The sequence below is a fragment of the Chiroxiphia lanceolata genome, chromosome 1 (genome assembly GCF_009829145.1).
Source record: "Chiroxiphia lanceolata isolate bChiLan1 chromosome 1, bChiLan1.pri, whole genome shotgun sequence".
Taxonomy (NCBI): Eukaryota; Metazoa; Chordata; class Aves; order Passeriformes; family Pipridae; genus Chiroxiphia; species Chiroxiphia lanceolata.
The window spans coordinates 68,338,031-68,346,669 of NC_045637.1; the positions used below are offsets into that span (position 1 = coordinate 68,338,031).

Below are 8,639 nucleotides of genomic sequence, written 5' to 3' on the forward strand. Positions count from 1 at the left end.
TAGTCTGTGTGGAGCAGTTGTTTTGGATTGTCCTTGCTTTGTTTTGAAATCCACTTGAAGCACTCAGCATAGCTGACAAACAAGCTCATTTTCTGGGTGTGGTTCTCCAGGGCTTTGGAAAGACTACTGCAAAGTTCTTAGGGAAAGTTTTTTTGGAGTGCTGACTATTGATAAGCCGGTAAATTGTTTTCACTAGTTTCTTGGTGTCAAGGGTGATTTTGAGTGATGTGTAGCCAGGGTTAAAAAGACCTTGCTTGCCATGAACCAAAATGATGAGTGGACTTCTTTTACTAAGATTTACTCTTGGAGGCGGTGGGGCATTATTGTTCCACTTTACCCTTCCGTCTCTGTCTCAGTCAGCTGGGGTCAGAGAAGTATCAAAAATACGAGAAAGCAAAATCCAAGAAACCAGTCAGGTATTTAATACATAACCAGGCTTATATCACAAATAGGGAAAGAGCTGAGACATACACGTATGGCTCTGGTTTCCTTCCAGAGGTTTCTGAAGACCAGGAATGCTGTTGTTGTTCCCTGAGACAGCTGACCTGCCAGGGAAGGAGGTAGGCAGAGGAGGGGGTGTGTACGTTTGTCTTTCCCTCCTCAGAATGAAATATGTCTTCTTTCCTCTGCCATTGGCATTACTTGCAACCGTGTCTGTTTTGCGAAATCACCATCTCCCCTGTGGAATGATGAGGTTGTTCAAATCCCAAGTTTGAAGGGATGGGCTGCTACACAACATTTATTTTTGTTTTGTTTTGTGTTTTGATAAGGTTTTGTTTTTATTTCTGTAATGGTAATGTCTGAAATGTTCCCCTCTGATTTTCGTTTGCATATGGCTATGGAGTATTTCTTATTTCCTCCATTTGGTAACCTTTAGCAGGCTCTGATCTGCATTCAAGGACTAAAAGCCTTTCAAAAATGTTGTGTCATCCTACAAATAGCCTCTAATTAGTCTAGTGCCTATTTAAAACTTAATAGTTTACAGTACATTTAATAACTTATGAAAAGTAACTGGTTCTTTTTGAACTAATTTACCACTGCTATGCTCACAGGCAGGTTTTTTAAGGACAGGTTAAATGTATGTGTGTAAATATATATAATAGCTAGATACAAATACATGTTTCAGCATTAATTTTAGAGCATTGAAACATTTAAAGCATTTGAGAAAAACCACCAGGCTTTTTGACACATAAAGACTTCTTCAGACAAGCTGATATTTTTGAAACTACCTTTTCATTGCTCCCCAGGGGTTCTTAAGTCCTCTCAATGTTCAGGGTGTGGGGGCAGTGGTCTACAAGCAGTGGGATAAGGGACAGGAAGTATTGCATCTGCCACTGTTTCAATGAGTGCTTGTGTGTGTGTCACATTTTATGCCAAATCAGTTGGCAAAGGGACAATTTTTGCTTGTAACAGTTTGCTGTGTGCAGTTCAAAACAGCACATCTTCCACTGCTGTCCTGTATAAGATGAGCTCACACATACTCAGTGGCACACCTTATCCTAACATACACGTTCTTCTCAGCACTCATCACCTACAGCATGGATTGAGCCACTAAAGGCAGGCGTCAGCAAGCAGCACTGTGGTGGCTGGCTGGGCTCCAGGGCCATTCCTCATGGAAAGTCATCAGGCTCCCCTGTGCCTTTCGGGAACACGCACATTGTAGTCCATGTTGATTCAACATGTGGTTTATGTTGAATCAAGTCCTGTCTCCACTCCCAATTCCCTATGTGAGTCTGTGTGGTGAGGAAGATGACAGGTCTTATGTTCTGCCTTTGCACAGATATCAACCCAATGCTCAGAAAATGGAAGTAAATATTTGTATTAACGTCACTGTGGAACTGCATCGTTCCTCAGGCAGAATTGCCTTGCCTCATGTATGAACTAGGGAAGCCTGGAGAAGTTCAAGGTTGCCTAGGAAAACACCATTTCAGGGGAATCAGACTCTATCAACTATGTTGTCACTTTATGGTGGCCAAAAAGGGAATTTGTGTCTGAACAGTATCTCGCTGTAAGAAAATCAGTCTGGGTGAAGCAGCCCTTCTCCAGACCCAATTAGCTGGGCTAAGAAAAGCTGGCTCGCTGCTTTTCTACTTGCTTCTACACACAATAAGAAGAATTACTTTCAGCAGCTGTCCCCTACAGGGGTAGCATGTACAATTTTCCTTACTCATTCCTACCTCTGTAGTAATGAGGTGAAATAGTCCATATCTGAATGGTCTTAATACATACTAAAAGCAAAACCAAACCTAATGTTAATGATAGCACTGGGTTGAATGGAGATCTGAGCTGCTCTAGACCACATTGAAATGTACCTCCAAAGCTCTGCAGAGACTCTTCTAGAGTCTTTGTTTTAGCAACTGGGGGAGACATGGCTTAGATTACTAATGTCACTGGGGTCAGTAAATGTTTTTCTGGCCAGACCACACTGCAGAAACTTATCCCATTCCTCGCTACTCAAGTAACTGATTTGGCATACGGTAACTTTTAGAAAGGAGGCAAGCTTAGAAATGTTGATTCCTAACAAGAGCTAAGCAGGATGATTAGCAGCACTAGCTATGAAAAACACCAGGAAAATTGTTTTCATGAATATTTAGACCTCTGAGAACTGTTCCCATACACATGCGCTGTTCCATGTGCTTACCTTGCTAAATGCTGTATTGGAGGCACACCTGGTTACATCAGCTCCATGGCATGGGTCCAGCTGTGACATGGAAGCAGTGTTCTGTGAGCAAGGACAGCTGCTTCTGCTATCAGCCACACCTGGTTATTAGTGAGCAATTTTGTTGCTGTAACCGTAAGGCACTGAAATTTATTTAGTGACAGCAATGTTTAATTTTATGTGGGATTGCTTCAGAGCCAGAAGTTCAGCAGCACGTATTCTTATATTTCCAGAGAAGAGCACCTGTGTGAAAAAGGGTATTGAAGGCATAGAAGAAAGGGGGATTAGAGGAGGGAAGAATTGGGATGAAGAAAAGCACTTTGAGTTTATTCCCTATATTACAGGCAAAGTTCATAAAGTATTCAGACTAGTCAGCACTTGAACTCTGAGTATGTGGTCAGAATTTCCTCTCACTTCTGAATGACCTACTGCACAAACATTGGCTTGTTGACATATAATAGCTGCCTTCAAACAGGATATTATTCAGCACTCTAAAATAATCTAAAACTCATTAGAACTAGCCAGGTTAATCCCCATCACCTGGGAGTGAGGAATAAAAAATAAATTATTCACAACCCATTACTCCCCTGGTAAAGCACCACAGATTTTTGTGACTGTTAATGTGGCTGGAATCAATTAAACTGCTGTGCATTCTTTGAGAGTCTTAAAGTGTTTTTAAGTTTGGGCTTAAACATGGACAGTGACATACTTTTCCCAATAAGAATTCACCGCATGTGTTTTAAGGTGTTTTGAACCAATAAAACCTTGTTTAGAAAATAAACCCATTAAAAGCAGAAAGGAGAAATATTTCCATTTAAAGAAGAGGGTTTGGTTGCACAGGGTTTGTTTTTTTGTTTAAATCATACCAAGTGAGCTGGTAGGAATGATGAGATGTAGATAGACACACAGAGCTTACTGTAAAGAAATAATTGCATCTGGTTAGTTTATATGTGATAAAAGCAACAAGGGTCATAGTTGTAGAATACCAAAATCCTTCTGACATGGAGAAATATTAATTGGACTTACTTCAGTTTAAACTTTAATTATTTATCTTTAAAGAAGTGGCATACAGAAATGTGTAACAGAGCAAAACAACTATCCCCCTGTACACCCCTTCACTGTCATCAGGGCTGGATCACTAACAGCCAGGTTTTCCACCTGCCAGCAATTAAGTGCCTCTTCCTGTAACCTGCATAAACCCTTCAAAAGATACTTCCTCATAACCTGTTTTCAGTTTTTTGTTGTGTGTCAAGCAGAGGAAGAAGACAGAAATGTGCTAGAAAAACATCTTCCTGAATAGAGAGGGCTGAAAGGTCAATTGTTTCCCTCCAAAAAGGGGTGGAGGGGTGGGGAAAAACAGTTTGCTTTGTAGAGGCAATAGAAGTTCACGCTTTTTTTTTCCTTTAGGATTTTTCCCCTTTTCGGAGGTGACTGCGCAAGCTAACTGACCTTTCCGGCATGATGTGCTGGAAAGAGACATACTTGGCCGTTTCAAACTCCCTCCTGTGCATGTTCAATAGTAAGGCAGACTTCACAATTACCGAGAGGGTCTCAGTTAAATCAGCCTTTTGTCATGAGGGGAAAATACTTCACAGGCAGCCCTCTGAGGCTGCTGGGTCTACTACTGGCTTTTTCCCACCATTCCTGACCTCTCTGCTCCCATCTGCTCTCCAAAATGCACTTCTGAGAGACGAAAGGGGATATTTTGTCTGTGTGCTTTGCTGTTAGTAATCACAGCAACAGCTAATCCCACAGCATTTAAAACATGATGATTCCACTTGTACATTTAACAGCCTTCAAAACCAATATTAAGATACTTTTTTTGCCAATTGAAAGAACATAAATGCTTGTCAGACAGCTTTTGAGTCAGGTGTGTAACATACTGGAATCTAAAATAAAGCATTTAATTTTCAGCCCTGTCAGTCAACAAAGCCATGCAGAGCTTTTCCAGTCCTTCATATCCAAAAAGGGTATTACACTGAGCTAGTGACCGGCCTTAGAGAAGGAAGGACTGAAAGAGCAGAGACTGACACTTTGCATGACCCTGACTCAGTGGGGCAGCTAGCATGCATCAGCTTGGCTAATAACTGCAAATGGGTTCCTCTGGAGTCAGCTCCTTGTTTCATGTATCTCATAAGATTATAACCACACCTAAACTAAACTTCAACAATTTAAGATTTTGGAAACACTTTTAATCCAATCTTTTACCCTATGAAACGCTATTGCTGTTAATGCTGGAGATATTTCAGCAGTTTGTCTGGGCAAGAGCTCTTGCTTATTTTATTATTCATTCCTAGTCATCTTGGCTTCATTTCATTCGTTTTGAGAGGGCAGACAAAATTAATATTTACAGGCACCAAAGCACCTCAGTGTCTGGAAGGCCAAATCATTTCCATGATCCCTGTTACTCCTCTTGGAGGAACACAAATGAGAAGGATTGCTGTGAGGAGAGGGGTTCTGGCCAGGTAGCCCATGTGCTAGCAGAATAGACAGTAGACAACAAGAAGGCAAGAGAGAACAATGGTCAGCTGTCATGAATGTTGGCCTTTATGAGGGAGAGTAGTGAATGGACTGGAAGGGAAGAGTAGGTTTTTTTGTGATAGTGGGAGAGGGAGGATGCAGGTGACCGCAGATGTGCTGGCAAGATGGGATCTTGGGCTAAACAAGGGAAAGGAATGTGAGGTGGGATTGTCTGGTCAAGAAAAAGTGGCTTTCACTGAAGTTCTTTGTCTTTTAGTGCTATTATAGCCAAGTCATCCTAGTGGATTTTCTCATTGAAATTTCAAAGCTTTTCCATTTGAATCACTTAAGAATGTTATCTCACAGAGACACCAAGGCTTCCTGAGTAGTGACATTCACCTCCTACCTTCTGCAGACTTTCACTCAGTGTGCTGGTTTGCTTATACCATGGTCTTACTTGAGAAAGACTTGATCTTTTTAAACCTGTCTTTTGATCTTTTTAAACACTTCTAGATTTGGTAATCAGTTATTGATTCCCCTAGATCCATACTGTTTTTCTGTAATACTTTGTGGTGTTGCCCTTAATATAAAACTGAAAATTGGGTGTTGGTCTCTCAAAGTGTTGGATCAGACACTTTACCTCAAATAGTCCCTTTTGCATTAATCTGTGCTGATGACTTCTATGCAGGGAAAGTCTCTTCATTGGATACAGCAACTGCAGAAGCTGAATGTTAGGTCCTGTCCCCCACTAAGAGACCACAGCTAGAAGAAGGGCACAGTGTGTTGGGTCTGTGCGCAGCTGGAGCTATAAGCAGCATAAACTATGTCATACAGATGGATTAAAGTGAAGTTTACCCTCATCTTATGGCACTGGGCTCAAACACACCTCAGCTAGACCATGGGCTGCCTGTCTGCATTGTCACAGCTTTTCCTTCAGGGTCCTCCAGAACCTCATCACTGTTTGTACCACTTCTGGGTGTATGTCTGAGTGTTATAAATAACACTGTTTTGGAACCTCTTTGGTTGTGGCACCTTTTTAAAATTTTCTTTCAATTTTATATTCCTAACATATTAGTGTTGCCATTGTTTTTAACCATGCTTCCTGAAGGTAAAAATTGTGCTTTTATTAGGGTAAATATCAGGACAACAGCATCTTGACAACTTGAAAGCTCACCTGTTTGTTAAGGGTTCTTCCAGCACAAACTCATTTTAAAGAGTGGGGAGCACGGTGAGAATAGTGGTCTTGAATTTTCTGTCAGCTACAGAATCCCACTGCAAAGACATAGTAACCGGTGAGGTTAAGAAGGGAGGGAAGTCCTGGGTGGAGTTTTAATTGTTTCCAGGAGCCATATAACTGACAATTCCAGACAGTGTTTGCAGCAACTGCTTAAAGTGACAGCCATGATGCCACCATGGTGAATGAAAGCAGATGCATCTAATCATGAAGCCTTGTGTCTGCTCCAGGAGGGTGACCACAAACACCAGGACTTCTTTCTAAGAGTGCTATGCTATGCTATACTAGTAAGAGATATTTAATAAGGGTATTTCGTCTTTATTTTTACTTAGTACAAAACTAGACACTGTCAGTTAGCAGCTGTTTACAAGACTTGTTTTAAGTTTTTATTTTGTTTAATTTCAACGTGTTCTTCCTATGCCTATGTAACTGAAGAGGAGAATACAATGGGATTGACTTTCTAGTGTATTTTAGGCTGAGAAACACAGTGGACGGAAGAAGCACATGTACGTCCTTGTACCTGAAAACTAGATGAGCCATTTCTCAGCTGGATCTGATTAATAATTAAACCAAATAGAATGATACGGACTGGGGCATATTGTGAATAACCTCCTTCTGAGTGGAGGTCACTTTTTCTGTTCTGTATACGTTCATCAATAAAGCCGCATTTATGCATTAAAATGTTTGTGTTTGTGTGAGTTTTGGGAGATCAACACTGGGATGGATTACAGATTTTTAAATGCACTCATTCCTATTAATAAGCCAACAGAAAATTTCATTTAGAGAAAACTCAATGATAGGTATGGCACCAGATGTCTATTGTAAGGACATTGAAATCCATTCAAACGATCAAGTAATGAATCTTGTTTAAATCTGAACTACAAGCAAGATGTGTGTAAACTACATATGTAGAATGCTACCACTAAAACTACAGACCTGGAATTAGGGAATATCTGATAGTTCATTAAAATGTCAAGAAAGGAAGAAGTGGGATGATAAGACAGGAAAAAAGAAGGTCCACAGTTGTTTTGGTTACGTCTTGGGTTGTAAATTCTTCAACATGTTGTTCTGAAAAACTTTTCAAGGGAAGAATTGACCTCATTTGTGAACTCTGTGACCCTCAGTGCCAATCACAGGGTTCTGTTCCTGAAATTCACTTTAAAGGTAGGAAAGGCTTGTTATTATAAGAGACAAAACATTTTTTTTTTTTTTCAAAACAACACAAATGGTGATGTGTCACTCTCTGAAGGATGAGGTGTTGATACAAGCACATATCTACCTCATTGGATGGTGGAGTGATGAGGGAGTTGAGATCATATTCTCATGTTTAAAATAGGAACTCAGTGTTATGTGAAGCTAAAACTGTATATTTTACCTTCCATAGTTCTTTGGTCTTAAAATTAAGCATGGTTTGCAATTTATAATTTATGGTCATGTTCCAGTAAGCAGTTTGCATTATTTATTCTAAACCTTAGGTATTAACAAGAATATTAAGAGGGAGGAGGGAGGCTCACAGTTATTGTTGCAGTGTTAGCTTTAATTAAAGTAACATAGGTAGAGTTACAGTGCTAGCAACAATAAAATAGGTAAGCAATTAGAAAAGAAACCATAACAACATTGTCTGTCCTGGGGTTATATATATATGTGTGTTTGTGGTGGGTTGAACTTAATTCTATTTTTGATTTAAAAATCTGCTCATCCAGACAGTCCCTAAAGGCCAGGATTTCCAAAAAGTTAAAGCTACAAGTTTCTCCAAGTGACTGCAGCTGACCTTGTCACCATTAAGGGGGAAAAAGTAATCAATAGCCAAACACCTACAAGCTGCGTGTACTTGCTACATAGCAAGCTCCATGAGCTGGGAGAAGGTTTTATAGTGTCAAAACCACTTTCATGAGCTCGTAATCTGGAGGGTGCTCTCAGTTTCATATTGAGAATGAGTCATAACCAACATATCTGCTCCTTAGGCTGACCACTGTAGAGCTAAGTTTTTATAAAAGAAAATTGAAGTGATCACATCATTCTGAATACAGTGTGCCCCTCTTTAGCTTCTACTCTGTTGCTATTATGTCAGTGAGACTTAGCTACTGTAAGCTGCAGGTTGCTTCCCATAGTCTGAGGACACTTCACTCATTTATTGTTGTGATGGAGCTTAAACAGAGGATTCAGTCTTTTCAAGCTGAAGCTTGGTAACACTGAGCACTTTCATTTCCTCCTGTCAAATGTACGATCACTGCTCAAGTGCTCTGTGTGGGAAATTCTTCATCCCTTTTTATGTGATCACTGTAA

The 8,639-nt window shown here is 40.3% G+C and overlaps 1 long non-coding RNA gene across 2 annotated transcripts; it reads right to left on the reverse strand.

Moving 5' to 3' along the window:
- Positions 1-440: 440 nt before the first annotated feature.
- On the reverse strand, positions 441-6,386 carry LOC116795419. Of its 2 annotated transcripts, none has more exons than XR_004360049.1 (3): positions 6,294-6,386; positions 2,642-2,760; positions 441-679 (listed from the first exon to the last, which is right to left on the reverse strand). It is a non-coding gene; the product is annotated as an uncharacterized LOC116795419 (long non-coding RNA). The 2 variants fall into 2 exon arrangements; XR_004360048.1 differs by lacking the exon at positions 6,294-6,386 and adding an exon at positions 5,760-5,885.
- Between the last annotated feature and the right edge of the window lie 2,253 nt (positions 6,387-8,639).